At 45.1% G+C, this 18,059-nt stretch overlaps 1 pseudogene; it reads left to right on the top strand.

The window, feature by feature from the left end:
• Positions 1–3,379: 3,379 nt before the first annotated feature.
• LOC144694708 (small ribosomal subunit protein uS8 pseudogene) lies at positions 3,380–3,840 on the top strand (annotated as a pseudogene).
• Positions 3,841–18,059: the final 14,219 nt, after the last annotated feature.

Genomic DNA, 18,059 nt, shown 5'->3' with positions numbered 1-18,059 from the left:
GAGGAGCCCCCTCACCCCTTCCCCTCCCCTCGCCCCCTCCCCTCGCCAGGTCACCGCGTTCTTGACTTGCTGGTGATCACAATCAGTCCATCGCCTCAGTAAACATCCTTCCCTGAAACTCTGGCTTCCTCTCGCATTAAAAAATAACAAGCGGACAGAGAACCCGGTGCCCATTCCTGTTTTCATCTGCCTGTGAGGATCGAGCTCCTGGAGTCACCTCTAAACCGTTCGTCAGCCCCACGAGTATCCTCCCCCCCATCAAACATGGCGAGTCTGTTCAAAACGTGACCCTGTTTTTAAAAAGGAGAGTTCTGCCCAAAGTCGTTGATTTTTTTTCCTGAATATTCAGTGCTGATTATAAGAACTACAGAAGCAGTGATGGGCTGACCTGTTACTGCCGGCAAGAAAGCTCGTGTACCTTTTAAAACAAGAACTGGACCCTTTTTGCCCTACGCTGTAATTTGTGTATTTCTCCTGCTCGGAATGCCTCATCCAAACTTGCCAGTCAGGGTCTGTGGGTTGGGGACCTCTGTGTGGGTGGGTGCTTATGGTGGCAGGTTAATAATATTAATATGTTTCATCCTGAACTCCTTCGCACAGTGAGCAGATTTCGGGAGGCCCGTTTCACTGAAGCTGGTTTGCCGTTGCTCTTTTTTGTAAACCAGAGAGCAATCGTGTTTCTAGTGAAGCTGCAAATTTCAAACTTCGTTTGAGTAGATCCCTTTTTGTCCCCTGCCTCCCTCTCCCTTCTACTCTACAGCCCTTGGTGCTGATCATTTGCCTTCCTCGTGCCTTTTTTTAAAAGAGGCTGGAAGGTTGGTCCGTGTATCGGTCAGAATTTCTTTTTGCCTCTTTCAAGTTTAAGAAGAACGAATCCGTTCCCAGTTATTAAACCTCATCAGCAGCTTCAAGACAAAAAAGCTTAGACGAAATGTCTTTTTTTCCAGCAATACTCCAATTCTGTACTACCGAACGACTATTCGAAATCCTGTTCCTCTCTATTGCTGGGAGTTTAACATCGCTTCCTCCTCTGGCCTGCACCCCAACCCCCCACCCCCGCCAAGAGATTTTGCAAATTATTTATCTCTGATTTAATGTCCCCTCTCCCATAACCCAGTGGTATGTCACAGCTGAGTGTTTATGTCTCCAGACCACTGGGTACCTGGCACCTTGAAGATGTTCCTGAGAGGCTCTGGTTAACTCACTTTCCATCCCCCATGTGGGAAGTGAATGGACTGTGTAGAGTTGCAGCTGGGATTTCCCTGCCAGGGACAGAGTTCCTCATGTTGGCAGTGATACCAATGGTGAGCTGGGGTCAGGTTGTTCCAAATAAGCAGAGATGGCAGATCAGACATGCCTCTGAACTGCCCCCTCAGGAAAGGTTGAACTAGCTTTTTCTTGAAAAGAGGAGGCTGAGAAGGGACCGAATATAGATCATTAAATTATAAAAGATTATGATAGAGTGGATACAGAGAGAGAGAGAGAGAGTGTTTCTACCTGTGGGGAAGAGCAAAAGTAGAGGCCGTCAGTATAGGATAATCACCTGGAATTCAAATAGGAATTTATTCTATCAGGAAAGAACTCCTTTTCCCCTGAGAGTGGTGAGAATGTGGAACAGGGAGTGATTGAGGTGAATAGTACAGGTACTTTCAAGGAGAGACTGAATCAACACACGAGGGATTGGACGGTTATGCTGATGAGGAAAGATCGATGGAGACTTGAGTGGAGCATAAACTCCAGCATGGACTGGTTGGGCTGAATGGCCTGCTTATGTGCTGTATGTTCTATATAATCCTATTTGTTGGGTTATGGAGCAGAGGCAGTTGTTGAGCCTTGAAGGATGTAGAGGGTTCTCCGATGGTTTAAACATCCAAGCGGACATCCTTACAGTGTCTGCAGCTCAATGTCACTGAGCTTGAGAAACATGAGGAGATGCTCCATTGCCCAATGGGATTGAGTGGTTTCTGCAGCATACGTCTCAAGAGATGGTCACCCCACAGGCAGACAGCATGACACGGGTTATCCAGGGAGTGGCTATCAATTGTGGAGTTCAGGGATTCCTGAGAACATTGCCTTAGCAAATGAGTTATGAGTGTTGAACAATTCCTTCAAAAGGTGACATCTCAGCTGAGGGAAGCCATGATCAACATGGAAAGCAATAGTTACTGAAGGAGGTCACCGCCTTTGAACTGCAGGAATGCAATGTTGGTGGGAGATTCAGTATAGGAAGGAGTACCGAGTCATTCCTGACAAGACCCAAATTGGCCGTTTCCTCTATTGACCAGGATAAGAATATAACAAAATGAGGCTACAAACTGCTGGAGGTGAAAGGGAATCTGTGGTTTATGTCAAAACTAATAATAAGGAGAAAGGGATGTAGGTTCCACAGAATGGCTTAAGAAATCAATTTGAGGAACAGGGACGCAAAGATAATAGTCTCAGGGTTACTCAGTGCCCAATCCTAACCAGTATACAAGCAGCCAGAGGAACAAAAGTTACAGCCAAAGACCTGGGCTCAGTTATTCCAAATAGGACACATCTCCGATAGGCTGGGACTATTAAGAAATGGAAATAGGAATAGACCATTGGCGCTTCTGGCTTGCTCTGCCATTCAATAAGATGATAGCTGATCTTCTACCTCAAATCCATCCTTGGCCCTGACTAACTTTCCAGCTGTTTGCTTGCAGGAGAAGGTTCTCCCAGCCTGTGTAAGGGAATCTGTGTGTCTCAAGAGACTATAAGGACGCTCAGACACGTCCCTCTCGCCCATGAGCTGAATTCAAATTCTCAAACAGCCGTGGTGGGATTTGAATTTGGGATTCTCTGTGTTATTAGTCCAAGCCTCTGAGTTGCTAATCCCTGTAACATGACCATCGGCCTCTGTATGTGCTGCCAGTTTTTGAGTTGATCAGACATGGAGAAGTCAAGAAGAACGTGAAGTAATGAAATGTAAAAGACAATGAATGTCTACCTCAGCGAGCTGCTTGCATTCGAGGTGCAGAAAACAGTAATTAAGTTCGAAGGTAAACAATCTATATTTCTGCCTTGTGCCATGGTAACACTGATGTCATTAATTAACACAATAAAGGTCAGGAAGTTTCAGCTATCTTCAAAGTTTTAATAACATTTCCCTGCTCTACCCAAAATAGACTCCCTCATGAACCAACCCCCCACCCCCAACCCCTGCCCCCTTTCTCTTCCAATGTTTTAAAAGTTTGAGTTTTTATTTGAATATTGTTCTGGGCACACAGCCAGATCTGTCAGTAACACATCAGCAACGGGATTCACAGAAGGTAGTGTCAGGACAGACAATCAGCATATGATTAACTTCTGCTGGTAAGGATGAGGCCTGGTGTTCACCAACACTGCACAAGCTCTTTCGCCATATTGACAAAGCGGCATCATGGTGCGCATGAATGTTCTCGCCGATGCCCTCACAAGCATCAACAATGCAGAGAAACGTGGAAAACGGCAGGTTCTCATCTGACCATGCTCCAAAGTGATTGTGAGATTCCTGACTGTAATGATGAAGCATGGCTACATTGGAGAGTTTGAGATTATTGATGACCACAGGGGTGGGAAAATAGTTGTCAATCTCACAGGCAGACTGAACAAGTGCGGTGTCATTAGCCCCAGATTCGATGTTCAAGTAAAGGAGCTAGAAAGGTGGCAAAATGGTCTCCTGCCTTCCCGTCAGTTTGGGTACCTCGTTCTAACGACCTCAGCTGGCATCATGGACCGTGAAGAGGCCAAGCGAAAACATACAGGAGGAAAAATCCTAGGATTCTTTTTCTAAAACTTAATACCAGTCTATAATAAAACATTGAAACCAAAAAAAAACACTGCACAACATCAATTGTCCTGTTCAAAATTCTAGCAAGTGTGCTCACCTTCCTGGAAACGCAATAGCCTTGGTTTGTTTATGAATGCTGATGGACAGATGAAGACCGACCAGTCCAGGCAGTCTGTCCTGTTAGGCCTGTCTATAATACCTACATACCCCATGTGATCTGGAAGAAGTGAGAAAAAACAGCTTACGTGCCAAGGTTGTTTGTGGGGGTGGGGGTGGGGGTGGGGTGAGAAACAACCTGGAAAATTCCTCTCGGACCTTCTTAGTCTAGCCCAGGAGACCGCCCTGGCCTTGGTGATCAACCAAGTTCACTGTGTTCAACGTTCACCCCTCACACAAGCTGACCTGCGCCCCAGGCCCACGTTTAGCTTGAAGGAATCCTGCGAATCACATCCACTGCACCAGGTGACAACTTGTTCCACAGGTTTGGAAAAAAGAACCAGCTCCAAAATAACTCATCTAGTTTTGCTTTAATATGGCTTGGAGGAGTGACCCTTGGGCCTCCCTAACCGATTCAGTTGAAACAATTGATCAGTCCAAACATGTTCAAGCCCCCTCATCATCTTATAAACCTCAGTTAAATCATCTCCAAACCTATACTTCTAGAATCCCAACTCTTTAAGCCCAGCTGGGTAACTAGTTCACTTGTGCATCTTCAGCCGCATTGCTCACAGTAAGTTCATTTGCTGTTTTCAACAGGCCAACAGGTGAGTGTTGCACATGAATATTCATCTGTTGTTAGTATGGGATTGACTTTAGGCTGGCCAGTCCTTTGAGATCCTAGAGTCTAATTGACTGAAACAAACAGACCCTGAGATTGCTGTTAGGGGAGGGTGTGTTGCAATTTATGAAGTGGTTCACTGGAGAGACCCTCAGTACCCCACCCCAAATCACCATTCCACATTTGTCAATATGGACAGAATCTTGGCAACCCGAGGAACGAAATTATTTCCATTTACACAGCACTTTTCCCAACTTCAGGACATCCCAAAGCTCTTTACAAACAATGATGTACTTTTGAACTAAAAAACCGAAAGTGCTGGAAAAACACAGCCGGTCTGGCAGCATCTGTGGAGAGAGAAACAGAGTTGATGTTTCAAGTCCCTATGACGACTCTTCAGAACTGAAGAGGTAGAAATGTGTTGGGGTTTATGCTGTTGAGAAATGTAGGGAGCGGCAGGTGGTAAGGGAAAGGCTAGAGAGTGGGGGAGATTAAACAACATTGAACAAAAGGCAAGGGTGGTACCCTTGGTACGAGTGTACTTTTAAAGTGTGATATTACACTGTTGTACTGTGGAAACCACAACTTGTGCAATAAACAAATGACTAGATTATCAGTTTTAGATTGTGGAATAAACATTGACCAGGGTTTTGGGAAGGTTCTGCTCATTTTGGAATAGTGCCAAATGCCTACTTAAGAGGGCAGATTGGCTTTCATTTTTCATAGTCCATCCTATTTTTGGCACCTACCAACATTGTAGCAGTGTCTCAGTACTGCACCAGAATGCCAGCTGAGTTTAAATGCTCAAGTCTCTGGAGTGGGACTTGAACATACAACCATCTGACCCAGAGACATGAGTGCTACCTATTGAGCCACAGATGACACCATGGACAGGGCGGAGAAAACAATGGATCCCAAGAATGTTTCTGCCTGACAGCCACCCACCCATGTTGCTTCTAGCAGCAGTCACTGAATAGTGATCAGGATCAGAACGTTAATGTATGAAAAAAGCTAAAAGCAAAAAACTGCGGATGCTGGAAATCCAAAACAAAAATAAAAATACCTGGAAAAACTCAGCAGGTCTGGCAGCTTCTGCGGAGAGGGGCACAGTTAACGTTTCGAGTCCGAATGACCCTTCAACAGAACTAAGGAAAAATAGAAAAGAGGTGAAATATAAGCTGGTTTAAGGGGGGGTGGGACAGGTAGAGCTGGATAGAGGGCCAGTGATAGGTAGAGATTGCCAAAAGATGTCACAGACAAAAGGACAAAGAGGTGTTGAAGGTGGTGATATTATCTAAGGAATGTGATAATTAAGGGTAGAAAGCAGGACAAGCAAGGTACAGATAGCCCTAGTGGGGGTGGGGTGGGGGGAAGGGATCGAATTAGGCTAAAAGGTAGAGATAAAACATGTATTAATGTATGAATCCTGGCAGAGTCACTGGATATTATGAATTTACTTGAACTGGTTGTTCTGCAATGAAACCACTCTGTTGGAAGCCCTCTCTGTCCAGGACCTCCTAAACAACTTTACAAAAAGCAAACAGCTGACCAATTTAAGACTTTTTTACCCCTATTTATTATGTCACACTGAACCACATGGGGTCAATGTTTCATTGAGATTAAAATAAAAGAGTTGGGAGGGTGAATGAAAGATTTAACTAAATCTGCCCTGGGAGATGTCACATATATCAGCACTCACTGCTGGGGTGAGATGAGGTAGGGTGGCAAGAGACTTGTGTGCCAGCATAAATACCAGCATAGACCTGTTGGGCCGAATGGCCTGTTTCTATGCTGTAAATTCAGCGTAATTCCTTGTCGCCTGAAGACTGAAGTGTTGTTACAACCTCAAGCTTACTCCAAACTTTTTTTAACAATATTTTATCATCCATAACATGAGCCTCACGTAAGTTTCGTTCAGTTTTGTGAGCCTGCACACGCCAAAATATAATTTTTAACATCCGGGCATGATGGAAACATCTCTTTACATTGTTTTTAAGATGCCAGTTTTTCATTGTTGTTAGGTGATGATAAACAGGACTGCATGTCCTTTAGGAAAGGATATTACTCAATTTGATTGTTGCTGATCTGGTGACGGGGCCCATTGTGCTATTGAGTTATTTTTAACCACAACAACACACGTAAAGTGATTCATTGATTTGTTTCAGAATCTCTCATTTATAAAAGACGTGGAATAAGTCATATTGTTGCATAGTTTCCACATGGCACCATGAGGATGTAAGTAGGATATCTTTTCAGGTTAAAAAAAAGGTAAGATATTCACGTACGTGCAAGAGGATGATGTTCCTTTAGTTACCTTTAAGAATTAGTTTGATTGGGGAAAGCCATTGTAGTGCATCTTCGATAGCAGGAGCATAAAAAAATGCTCTGTTCCAGCTCTTGCAATAGGGGAACACAGGATCAGAAAAAACCCTAAGATAATATTTTGTAGCGGGCGGGAAGACATTTAAGCCCCTAGTTTCCTGCTTGCAACTGCCTTCCTTCCACTATCACCCTCAGGACAAAGTGTATCGTAGAAAATTATGACATTTTGAAGAGCAGTCACCGCTGTTAAACAGGCAAACCTGACAGCCAGTTGCACACAGCAAGATCCCATAAGTTGTAAATGTGACAAACGGCTCATTAATCTCTTTTTTATTTTGCTGACGTTGATTGACAGTCCGACGTTGGCCAGGACTCTGGCGGAAGAAACACTCTGCTCCACTTCAGATGGTGCCATAGAAACGTTTTACACCTAATGCCTCACCAAACAACAATTTCCTGTGTTGAACTCATGAGGAGCAGGGGAACTTTGCCTCCCATCACTTAATCCAGCCAGACTGATTCAATGTCTTAATTATACTTTTTGGAAAAGCAATAATTTGTGTTTGGCAGCAAGAGAGAGTCAGTCTCACAATCTCAATCCTTTTACATAGAAAATAGGAGCAGGAGTAGTTCATTCAGCCCTTCGAGCCTGTTCCATCATTCAATATAATCATGGCTGATCCTCTATCTCAATGCCATACTCCTGCACTCTCCCCATACCCCTTGACACCTTTAGAGTCCAGAAATCTATCTATTTCCTTCTTAAATATATTCAGTGATTTGGTCTCAACAGCCTCCTGTGGTAGAGAATTCCATAGGCTCACCACCCTCTGAGTGAAGAAGCTTCTCCTCATGTCAGTCCTAAATGGTTTACCCTGTATCCTGAGGCTGTGACCCCTTGTTCAAGACCCCCCCAGCCAGAGGAAACATCATCCCTGCGTCCAGTCCGTCCATCCCTGACAGAATTTTATACGTTTCAATGAGATCCTCTCTCATTCTTCTAAACTCCAGTGAGTACAGGTCTAAGTCAGCGCAATCTCTCCTCATATGACAATCCTGCCATCCCAGGAATCTGGTGAACCTTCGCTGTACTCACTCTATGGCAAGCATATCCTTTCTTAGGTAAGGAGACCAAAACTGCACACAATGCTCCAGGTGTGGTCTCACCAAGGTCCTGCACAGCTGCAGTGAGACATCTTTGCTCCTGTACTCAAGTCCTCTCACAATGTGTGCTTGCTTTCAGTGCAAAGGAACCTGCGTGCTTGCTTTCAGTGATTGGTGTACAAGGACACCCAGGTTCCTTTGTACAGCAATATTTCCCAATCTATCACCATTTAAATAATACTATGCCATTCTGTTTTTCCTACCAAAGTGGATAACTTCACACTTATCCACATTATACGGCATCTGCCATGTATTTTCCCACCCCTCAACCTGTCTAAATCGCCTCAGAGCCTCTTAACACCCTTCTCATTGTTCACATTTCCACCAAGTTTTGTGTCGTCAGCAAACTTGAAAATATTACACTTGGTTCCTTCATCCAAATCATTGATATATATTGTGAATAGCTGGGGCCCCGAGCACTGATCCCTGCGGTACCCCACTAGTCACCGCCTGCCACTCAGAAAAAGACCCATTTATTCCTACTCTCTGTTTCCTTTCTGCTAACCAATTCTCAGCCCATGCCAATATATTACCCCCAATCCCCTGCGCTTTTATTTTGCACACTAACATCTTTTGTGGCACTTTATCAAAAGCTCTCTGCAAATCCAAATGCGCCACATCCACTGGGTTTCCCTTATCTATCCTGCTAGTTACATCCTCAAAGAACTCCAAAGCCACCCCACCTCCCTTTCCTTTTTGCCTGTCCTTCCTAAATATCAAGCACCCTAGGATATTCAGCCTTGGTCACCCTGCAACCATGCCTCCGTAATCTCAATCATATTGTACCCGTTTATATCTATTTGCACTGTTAATTCATCTACCTTATTGTGAATGCTCCATGCATTCAGATACAGTGCCTTTAGACTTGTCTTTTTAACATTTTTACACATTTTTTTTGTACTATGGTCCTATTAGCTGCTAGCCCTTCCACTTTTGCTTTCTACTTTCCTGTCTTTCATTCCTATCTTTGTTTCCCTTTCTTGTATCTCCCTGCACAGGTTCCCACCCCCATGCCACTCTAGTCTAAACCCTTCCCCACAGTACTAGCAAATACCCCTGCAAGGATATTGTCCACCTTATACAGGTCCCATCTTCCCCAGAATCGGTCCCAATGCCTCAGGAATCTAAATCCCTCCCTCCTAAACCATCTCTTCAGCCACGCATTCATCTAGTCTATTCTCCTATTCCTGATCTCGCTAACATGTGGCACTGGGAGTAATCCTGAGATTACTACCTTTGAGGTCCTGCTTTTTAACCTATTTCCTAGCTCCCTATATTCTGCTTTTATGGCCTCATCCCTCTTTTTACCCATATCGTTGGCACCGATATGGACCATGACCTCTGGCTGCTCACCCTTCCCCTTCAGAGTGTCCTGCAACTGCTCAATGACATCCTTGACCTTGGCACCAGGGAGGCAACATACCACCCTGGTGTCATGTCTGTGACCGCAGAAACGACTATCTGTTCCTCTTATGATGGAATCCCCTATAACTATTGCTCTCCCTCTACTCATGGTGTCACGGACTTGGCTCTTGCTGCAATCCCCTGAGAAACCATCTCCCCAGCAGTATCCAAAATGGAAAATCTGTTAGAGAGTGAGGGGACTCCTGCACTTACCTGTCTAGTGCTTTTACTCTGCATGGTGGTCACCCATTCCCTTTCTGCCTGTGCACTCTTTACCTGCGGTGTGACCACCTCACTGCATGTGCTTTCCATGAAGATCTCATCCTTGCGGATGCTCCACAGTGACTCCAAGTGCAGCTCCAACTCCAAAATACAGACTTCAAGTAGCTGCAGCTGGGGACACTTCCTGCACACATGGTTGCCCTAGACACTGGAAGTGTCCCTGACTTCCCACAGTGCACAGGAGGAGCATTCCACTTGGCCAAGCTGCCCTACCATAACTTACCCTTAAATTACTCCCTTTACTTTTACTTCCACTAGTTTAGAGAATATTAAGGACAGAAGAAATACTTAGCAGGTCCTACTTACCAAAGCCACCACTCTTCTTACTGAAGAAAGGTAGAAAATGAAAGGATCACCTCCTTCCCTGTAGCAAACTCTAACTGAAGCCCAAAGCAACACTCCAGTGAAGACAAAAGCAACACTTGCTTTTATGCTGTATGAATCTAGCTTCTGAAAATCTGTTTAAGCCAATTAACTAATTACCTAGCTGCAGCTGCAACCCAAGCCTTTATAAACCCTGTTTTAAAGCTGGACTGAAACTGACCTTCTCCAAACCCAAAGAGCAACTTTTAGTTATTGCTAAATCAAGGAAAGTTTAGACTGTAGATAGAAATTAACCCTTAAAAGTCCCTCTCTCATCAAACTCCAACTGACGCACTCTAGCGCAGCCCAAAGCAGCACTCCAGTGCAGACATTTATTTTGCAAAGTTTGCAGTCATTTCACGGTCTGGCTCATCCTTCTGAGGGCAAAGCCTGCTGAACTCTTTATCATGTCACCTTTAAAATGAGCAAGAAAATGAAACAACCTCAAGTCAAATTGATCTGTTTTCCACAGCTAAATTAGAAATTGCTCTTTCATCAAATTGTCAGCGTTCCAATTCATGAAGTTCTCATTTTCGGGAAAAACGATTTGCTTTTTTTTAAATTGTTCTTTAGTACGTTATTTTAAAATGCACTCTTCCAAACTCCCTATCCCCTGGCCAAGTTGATGGACAGTTCCAGTATAGATGTGCACCCAAGCACCGGGAAATGCCTACGATCATCTCACACTATTCTGCCAGGTGGAATACTAGAGACAAAATGGTTGGGGATATTCAAATGCTTTAACAGATGGATTAGGATAAGAGGGGAGAGGTTTGTGATGGGCCGGATGTCCTTTCCTCCTTGCTCTTTCTTATTTCGTTCACTATTTTCTCCTCATTCCTGCCAGCGTAGCTGGGATAAAGAATTCACCCTGTAAAACACAAGCGTGTGTTCTAACCTCCCGGTTTTATGCCTGTTGCCTGCCTTCAACATCTTACTATGGGCAATATGGTGGCATTGGCCACACTGGCAGCCATGATGCTACAACCAGGCTCTGCAACATTGGGCAAGAATTATTATTTTTTTTATTCATTCGTGGGATGTGGACGTCACTGGCAAGGCCATCGTTAGTTGGCCATCCCTAATTGAGTTTGAATTGAGTGACTTGCTCCGTCAGTTCAGAGTTAACCACATTGCTGTTGGTCTGGACATCTGAAGTTACAGGACAATCAATGATAGTTTCATGCTCACTGCTCCTGAGAATGGTTTACAATTCTAAATGAATGAATAAATTGAATTTAAATTCCACCGGCTGCCATTTGAACTCACGTCCCCAGAACATTAGCCTGGTAGCTCTTGATTACTAATCCAGCGACATTGCCACCATCCAGCTCCTCGTCACTATGTGAGCTGTGTGCATTGGAAATGGGCAAAAATCAGGAAGCGCTGCAATGCTGCTACCCGGCTCCCTGATATTTTCTCACCACTCCCTGTCTAGACTCGCACAGGAAGGATGGTCACTTGGTGAGATGCTAGAGATTGGACAGTGTCAATGGATTGTAACATTCCCCCAGCACCTTCAGAAAATAGCGGAGGAGGAAATCAAAGAGGGAAAAAGCTTTTCAAGGCTGCAGCAAGAATAAGATGCATTGCATCATCCCATTCTAGTGCGTTGCTGACAAAACTACCGCAGTCCCTGAAGCTGCAAGAGCAAGTAAGTAGATAAAACCATTTAAAAAAAAGGCTGATAGCATTTTGACGACACCATGATGAAAAGGATAGTAAAGGAAATGAGGACACAGCATAAATTCATCAACATGCTTCTGCTTTGGTTGTATCGGCATCACAGACTAGCATTCGTATTCCACCAACATTTATAAATGAGGTTAACAATGTGATCATAACCAAATAATCTGTTTTTGTGATGTTGATTGATGGATAGATATTGGTTAGGACGCTGGGGATAACTCCCCTGCACTTCTTCAAAGTACCGGGACACACCATCCGGGACAAAGCAGCCCGCTTGATTGGCGCCCCATCCACCACCTTCAACATTCACTCCCTCCACCACCGACGCACGGCAGCAGCAGTGTGTACCATCTACAAGATGCACTGCAGCAATTCACCAAGGCTCCTTCGACAGCACCTTCCAAATCCACAACCTCCACCATCTAGAAGGACAACAGCAGCAGATAGATGGGAACACCACCACCACTCGGAAGTTCCCCTCCAAGCCACACACCATCCTGACTTGGAACTATATCACCGTTCCTTCACTGTCGCTGGGTCAAAATCCTGGAACTCCCTAACAGCACAGTGGGCGTATCTACACCACATGGACTGCAGTGGTTTAAGAATGCGGCACACCACAACTTTCTCAAGGGCAATTAGGGATGGGCAATAAATGCTGGTCTAGCCAGCGATGCCCGGCTCCCATGAACGAATAAAAAGGAAGCACGTGGGATCTTTTACATCCACCTGAGCAGCAAGTGGGACCTTGTTTAACCTCCCATCCAAAAGGCAACACCTCCAACAATGCCATGCACCCTCAGCACTGTACTAGAGTGCCAGCCTTGAATTTTGTACTCAAGTCCTGGAGTCGGGACTTGAACCTAGAACCTTGTGATTTCTGAGAAAAGCAAGCTAACTACTGAGCCACATCTTGGATAATGCCAATAATGGAAAACTAAGAGAAACTGGAGAAACAAAACCTATTTTCTCCTTGTAGCAAAGAGAAGATTTGACACAGGTTTTTTAAATTATGAAAGGTTTTGATGGGATGAATTGGAAGAAGAAGTATTTCCTCTGGTTTATTAGTAATTGATATTATTTTATTAGTAATTTAAAATTGTCACTAAGTGAGTGGATACAGATGTTAGGAGAAATATCCTTTATGCAGCTAGGGTTGAAGCATTGAATACTTGGCTACTGGAGGTGGAGACCATTGCAGCTTTTAAAGCAGGGGAGGGGAACCTGTGGGCCAGATCCAGCCCACAGCAAGATTTCTAAAAATAGATCAATGATGTTTTTGCCCTCAAATTAGCATTTATCATCATCGTTGCAAATTTGCTTTGGATAAAAGCATCAGCTAAATCACTACAACAACATTTAACAGTATAATTAATATTCAAATTCAGCCATTGCATTAAAACAGTGGGTGAGTTGAACGTTTCTGTGTTCTCTCTAAAAAAAATACTAAATTAAGTTGATTTTTGTGTGTGATTTTGTCTATGAGTGAATGGCCTGTGATAAGAAAAAAGGTTCCCCGCCCCTGTTTTAAAGGAATAACAGATAAATGACTGAAGCCAGAGGAACATACAGTGCTGTGGAGGGAGGGTATGTCAGTGGGACTGTCCTCTAATGGTTCTAGCAAAGGGACAGCATGGAGATCATGGGCCAACTAACCTCCACCTCTGCTATGACAGTCTATGGATCTTACATCCTTCAGTTTTTCCTTTCCCCTGCAGATTTCTAAACCTCAGGTTTGGTGGCATGTAGCCACTACTTTCTGAGTCATCTTGTCTTACACCCTCAGTTTTCCAACATGACTGGTTCCTGCACTATTGGCTCTTCACCTAAGCTGCTCGGTTAAAACAAAGATGCAATGAAGGGCTTCAAATTCTATGGCTCCCCCATTCATTATTGTTGTAAATATTTGCCCCGGTAACGTAGGGGTTCAGTGTTTCAATCTAAGCTGGAACTCTAAAGGAACTTTGTGACAAAGATTTGGCCGAGTATCACCTTGTGTCCAACTCCTCACCAGATGTGTTATGAAGATTAACTTCCACTTCAGCACCTTCCGCAACATGGGATACTTTGCAGAGAAATTTGTGGTATGTCAGCCATCACCTTCCACTATAACTGAGAATTCCCATACAGGACAAATTGGTGCACAAGAGGGAGAGGACACGGGCCAATGGAGGAATGTCTGAAATCAAGGTCCTCACGGACTTTGAAAACAGAGCCATCCAGCTGGCCGGTGATGACCGGGACCGGTCCTGTGCTGACGGTGAGGTTGGCGCTGCTCTAACAAGTGAGGGTCCAGCAGTGCAACATCCATCAGACAACCAAGCTGTGAATGATGTGTGCTCTTTCACAGGCCACTGCCACACACTAATTATCTCTCCTTGCTTCCGCAGGCACATCTGGGAAACAGCTGACAGAATCCACGACCCAGGGCCTCCAAACAAGCTCCGAAGAAACCTCTACAGAGGAACCTGGAGGCACCTTCATTGAAGTCCTGTCACAGCGCTCACCCACACCCTCCACCAGCGCAGAGACACATACCTCGGTGGCTTTAGAGTAGCCTCGGGATCACAATCTGGTGAGAACATCGCACTGTCTGATCCCAGCAGGTGGAGGCAGGGACTTCCCAGGTGTCCGACACTTGGAGTGCAGTTGGAGGCCAGAAATCTGCTGAGCCTGAGTCAGATGACGAGCCTCTGGACTCAGTCACGTCACAGTTGCTGGAGCTGCAAAGGCAAGCTCGGGAACATCAGGAAGGGATGTCCGCTGCACTCCTCAGATTGCAAGGCATGATGGAGGAGCCCGTCCGTCTTCAGGCTGAGGTGATAGCGCCGGCATTGCAACGCACCGAGGGCAACACTGGTAGGATGGTGGCCACCAAGGAGACCTTGGTCCAGGATATCACCCCTGCACTGCTGCACGGGCTCAACTCCATCGCTGAAGCCATAGTTGGCCTCCAACAGTGTCAACGCGAGAGAGGTGCGGGGCAGCTGAAGGTGGGCAATGCATATGATGTAATCTACTTGGACTTCAGCAAGGCTTTTGATAAGGTCCCGCATGGGAGACTGATAACAAAGGTAAGAGCCCATGGGATCCAAGGCAATTTGGCAATTTGGATCCAGAATTGGCTGAGTGGCAGGAAGCAGAGGGTGATGGTCGAGGAGTGTTTTGTGACTGGATGCCTGTGTCCAGTGGGGTTCCACATGGATCAGTGTTGGGTCCCTTGCTGTTTGTGATATATATAAACGATTTAGACTTGAATGTAGGAGGTTGATCAGTAAGTTCGCGGATGACACGAAAATTGGTGGGGTGGTAAATAGTGAGGACAATAGCCTTAGATTACAGGAGGATATAGACAGGCTGGTCAGATGGGCTGATCAGTGGCAAATGGAATTTAATCCGGATAAGTGTGAGGTGATGCACTTGGGCAGGACAAACAAGGCACAGGAATACACGATGAATGGTAGGGCCCTGGGAAGTACCGAGGATCAGAGGGACCTTGGTGTGCATGTCCACCGGTCCCTTAAGGTAGCGGGACAGGTAGATAAGGTGGGTAAGAAGGCATATGGGATACTTGCCTTTATTAGCCGAGGCATAGAATATAAGAGCAGGGAGGTTATGCTGGAACTGTATAAAACGCTGGTTAGGCCACAGCTAGAGTATTGCCTGCAGTTCTGGAACCCGCATTATAGGAAGTATGTGATTGCACTAGAGAGAGTGCAGAGGAGATTTACCAGGATGTTGCCTGGGCTGGAAAGTTTTAGTTATGAGGAGAGATTGGAAAGGCTGGGGTTATTTTCCCTGGAGCAGAGGAGATTGACGGGGGACATGATTGAGATGTATAAAATTATGAGGGGCATAGATAGGGTAGACAGGAAGGAACTTTTCCCCTTGGTGGAAGGATCAATAACCAGGGGGCATAGATTTAAGATAAGGGGCAGGAGGTTTAGAGGGGATGTGAGGAAGAATTTTTTCACCTAGAGGGTGGTGGGAATCTGGAACTCACTGCCTGAAAGGGTGGTAGAGGCAGAAACCCTCATAACATTTAAGAAGTATTTGGATGTGCACTTGCGATGCCATGGCATACAAGGCTGTGGGCCTAGTGCTGGAAAATGGGATTAGAATAGTTAGGTACTTGTTTGACCGGCGCAGGCTCGATGGGCCAAAGGGCCTTTTTCTGTGCTGTAGACCTCTAATTCACATTCAGAGTTAAGCTGGTGGTTTATGAATCAATCTGAGTTGGTTCTAATCCCCTAAAGCGTTTCCTGAATACAGTAACTCTAATGTATACTTGAGAGGCTTCAATACCATAGCATTTTCCTTCATGTTTGTCTTTCAAGCTGAGGCCTGCATTCACATTAATCCCAAAAGCTTTTGATTTTTAACGGGGCAGGTCCACATTCTAGCTGCAAAATCTAGAATACTGCAGATGCTGGAAATCTGAAATAAAAGCGGAAAATGCTGGAAAAACTCAGCAGGTCTGACAGCATCTTTGGAGAGAGAAACAGAGTTAACGTTCCGGGTCGATAAGCTTTTATCAGAGCTGGGAAAAGTGAGAAACGCATCTTATATACTTGAGTAAGAGTTGAGTTTCTAAGGCTAAACTTATAGCCAAAGATTTGGGGGTCGACTTTTACAGGAGTGATATTTTCCAGGGATTGAAATCCACCTGCTCCAATCGTCTCACCATCGCAGAATTGCCAAGCCGGCAACAGTTTGCACCAACCCTGCCCCCAAAATTAACGCAAAAGGAGCCAAAAAACTATTTTTATGATTTCCAATCTCCACGCTTGAAGAACCTGCTTTAGAATCTCTTCCCAAATGATGTTTTCTCTCGGATGCCTTCCACAAGGGTCCAGGGTTTTTATCTCTCCTTTCAATATTCCTCTCCCCTGGATCGCTACGTGTATTCAAGCTTTGCCTTCCACGCACTCTCTCTCAATACTCAGCCGTGCCAACACAACACCACTGCTTCACATGCCCATAGTAAGTGGGCTGAGTCTCCTCAGATCTTCTGGCTTCTCACAAGCCCATTTTGCCTTGAGTCTGCTTCCTGCAGCTTTCTCTCTCTAAACTTGGAGCCTTCTTCTCTGCTCCTTGCTTTCACTTCCACTGAACAGGATCTTGTTCCAGATTCCTGCCCTTGTCCTTTGACTTAGCTTAAAGGTCTTCTTGGGACCTTTCTCTTTTCTCTTTTCCCTTTAGGACCTGCTCCCTGCAGTTCCCTCACCCAGTAGACTGCTGACAACTTGGTATCTCCCTTGAGATCCAGAACTCACTTGACATTCACTGTTACTTTAACTTTAGAGCAACTCAGTTAAGATTCTTAGATCTATTTTTCTCAGCAATCTGCTCGCATGTCCAGCTGGAGAAAGACTTAAACTGCTCCCTTCGCCTTAGAGCATAAGCACCAACTAAACTCAAAAACTGCTATTCTGTTTCTCCCTGTGACTGTGGGCCTGCTGTAGCTAAGCAACAGCCCAGTTTTTTTACTTCGAGAGTGATAAAACCTCATTAAAAATGCAGGTATACACACAAACTCACAGACATGCAGGCATCAGTTTAAAGTGAAACAAAAACTCAGGTTTCACCCTTTTTAACCCACAAATCTAACATATAACTTATTAAACTTAGAGCTAAAACTTAAACTTAAAGCTATAGCTTATTCCTAACACCCACAAATGCAAACACAACTTACTTAAACCACAACTAGTTCCTAACAGTATCCGCCATTCCTCCTTGATGCCTATTGTCATTTTAGAGGGCGGGATTGGCGGGAACGCAGTGCGCACCAGTAAGGCTGTAACCTTGACCACGTGTTGATATGCCCAGACATGAGGAGCTGAGCAGCCACCTTCGATGGTGCGCTATTCTATGGGCAACATTCCCCCCACCATCGGGGGGGATGTCCGGGAGCGGACACGGGCGGGTTGGTTCCCAATCAGCACCCCCATTTTATGTGGGCAGGCCAATTAAGGCCCGCCTAGCGTGACATGTGCTATGCGCTCCCTGTGCGGGCAGGGGGGGATTCCCTGAGCTGAGAGTGTGCTCTTTCACGCATGGGCATGAAAGGGCGCACTCATCTCCCTGAGGCTAAGTGCTGCCTCAGGGACTTCGGCTCAGACTTGAAACTTTAAATAAAGATGAGGAAAATATTTCGCTGCCTTGTCCCCTCATGTGACACATGAGTTGGGACATGCCCATAACTTTTATTTTAGCACACTCTGAAATTTTAAAATCCCTCATGAAACCTTATCCTGCCCATGG

This window comes from Cetorhinus maximus, chromosome 20 (assembly GCF_964194155.1).
Source record: "Cetorhinus maximus chromosome 20, sCetMax3.hap1.1, whole genome shotgun sequence".
Lineage (NCBI taxonomy): Eukaryota > Metazoa > Chordata > Chondrichthyes > Lamniformes > Cetorhinidae > Cetorhinus > Cetorhinus maximus.
Note: the sequence above shows the minus strand (reverse complement) of the source record. Positions and strands in the feature narration are given on the sequence as shown.